A 2,403-nucleotide genomic window follows, 5' to 3' on the forward strand; every position below is an offset into this window, starting at 1 on the left:
CATGGATCCATCATGCCTCGTTACCACTGTGCAGGCTGGTGGTGGTGGTGTAATGGTGTGGGGGATGTTTTCTTGGCACACTTTAGGCCCCTTAGTGCCAATTGGGCATCGTTTAAATGCCACGGCCTACCTGAGCATTGTTTCTGACCATGTCCATCCCTTTATGGCCACCATGTACCCATCCTCTGATGGCTACTTCCAGCAGGATAATGCACCATGTCACAAAGCTCGAATCATTTCAAATTGGTTTCTTGAACATGACAATGAGTTCACTGTACTAAAATGGCCCCCACAGTCACCAGATCTCAACCCAATAGAGCATCTTTGGGATGTGGTGGAACGGGAGCTTCGTGCCCTGGATGTGCGTCCCACAAATCTCCATCAACTGCAAGATGCTATCCTATCAATATGGGCCAACATTTCTAAAGAATGCTTTCAGCACCTTGTTGAATCAATGCCACGTAGAATTAAGGCAGTTCTGAAGGCGAAAGGGGGTCAAACACAGTATTAGTATGGTGTTCCTAATAATCTTTAGGTGGGTGTATATATGTGGCAGGACGGGTTATCACCCCTCCCACTTGTTTGAGGTTTGGCCAATGGCCGGGCACCTGTTGCGTATAAAGAGCGCGGGCTACCAGTTCATTGATGTGCGTCATTTTCCGGGGCCGTGACGTCATCTGCGCGCCCTGCTGTTTTCATTGCTGGAGTGCAGTGTTGACTGTGTTGATCGTAAAGACCGCTAAAGCTGCTTATCCACTGGCTGTGCTGTCTACTGAGTGTGTACTCCTGGGAAGTCGAATGCGGACAATCGAGACAGGTAAGGGAAGGGTTGTGTGCGGCGCTTTTGGGGTACTTTTGAGTGGGTAACTGACTAATCTGTATGCTTCATGTAGTGTAAGCTCTATCGGCGTTTCCTGCCAATGAGTTTTGTCGGAGACATTTGGCTCCATCCACCGCATAGTTTGGGATAGTGATCCTGGGACAGCATGCTTTGCTGTGAGTATATTGCTCGAGCGTGAAGCTAAGGGTGAATTAATTGCAGTATAACATCTTCTGTTTCGTTTTAGGCATGCGCTAAGGGCAATAGCGGCGTTCGAATGAGTATGTGCTCTGTGCCTCATCATAATGTGCTGATTGCTCCAACACCTGCGCTTCAGCATAAGTGCTGTTTGCTTTGCTTCATCATAGACTGCTGTTCTGTTTCCACTGTTTATCCCGCATCCAGCACGGGACTGATACGCTGCTCACGAGCTCTCATGTGTCTTAAATTGAATGTTTTGTACTGGGCGCAGTGATTTATTTAGTGCTTGGGGTATCTTTTGTGTCTTTTGTTTATTTCTTTAATTGATTTCAATGGTCAAGCAAGTGTTAAATTTATATCTTCGTTTTGAATTTAATGGTGATTTAGAGAATTACTGTATTACAGTATTACTTATCAAAACAGTATAAATTTGTAACTCAAATTTGGTTGAGTTACACAGCCGAATCCATTTTGACCATTTGTTTTATTTTGCTTTGCGTTTATATTGTGTCTTGTCATTTTTTGGGGTTTTGAGTTGGGACCAACTGGTTGGTTCCTTCTCGGGATTGTATTAATTTATTATATTGTTGTATGTTGTTTTCTTTGCATACCCATGCTCTTTCTTAATGTCTTTTTCGTTTGTTGACAGGACCTGGGCACCCGGGGGCAGACGAGTGATCTTTTGGTGGTGGCATACTCACTGTGTGTCGTGGTCTGCTCTGAGTGAGTTGCTGAGTGTGTGCTAGTGTGTGTGTGTGTGCACTGGTGAATAGTGATTTTTCCTAAGGGTGATATCGTGAGACTGCCCCTGTTGGTAAGCCCGGGTTCCTCTGTTGCCCACGATAAAATGAACAAGTGGATGAGAGTGATTGTTGGTCAATGCCTTTTTTTAATTACTGTGTTTTTAACTAATTAATAAACTTTTTGTACGATTACCATGGTCTCTGATTCCGTCTATGATTAGGATCTGCGTGTGCCTTTAAGTTAGGGGTTGTTAAATTCTTGGGGTGAAATTCCTCAGGTGGCGTAGTCGGAAATAATATCAACCGGAGTTGAGCGTGGGTATAACTTTTTGCCCGCCCGACTCCATCTATAATAGAGCTGCCCTCACGCGCTTTGCCACATTTGGCGTATAGTCGGCAGGATTATCGTTGGACTGGGTCAGAGACAGTGGGTTTTCGGTGTGTTTGTATTGTCCTTATGGTTTTGATTTTTCTTTTTTGGAAACAGAACAGCAGCGTGGTGTAATTTCGGGGGTCTCCTTCTCTGGGGTGGTAAGTTTCATTTAAATTCTTTCAAAATGGAGGAAGAATTACAGGAGTTGCGGGAGTTGGTAGCTCAGTTAAGGGCTGATAATGCCAGGATGCAGCAGCTACAGGCGC

The 2,403-nt window shown here is 44.9% G+C and overlaps 1 long non-coding RNA gene across 1 annotated transcript; it reads left to right on the plus strand.

Annotated features, from left to right (window-relative positions):
- Window positions 1-646: 646 nt before the first annotated feature.
- Window positions 647-1,083, plus strand: LOC127645445 (uncharacterized). The gene is made up of 3 exons (XR_007970780.1): window positions 647-817; window positions 894-996; window positions 1,068-1,083. It is a non-coding gene; the product is annotated as an uncharacterized LOC127645445 (long non-coding RNA).
- Window positions 1,084-2,403: the final 1,320 nt, after the last annotated feature.

This window comes from Xyrauchen texanus, chromosome 6 (genome assembly GCF_025860055.1).
Source record: "Xyrauchen texanus isolate HMW12.3.18 chromosome 6, RBS_HiC_50CHRs, whole genome shotgun sequence".
Classification (NCBI taxonomy): Eukaryota; Metazoa; Chordata; class Actinopteri; order Cypriniformes; family Catostomidae; genus Xyrauchen; species Xyrauchen texanus.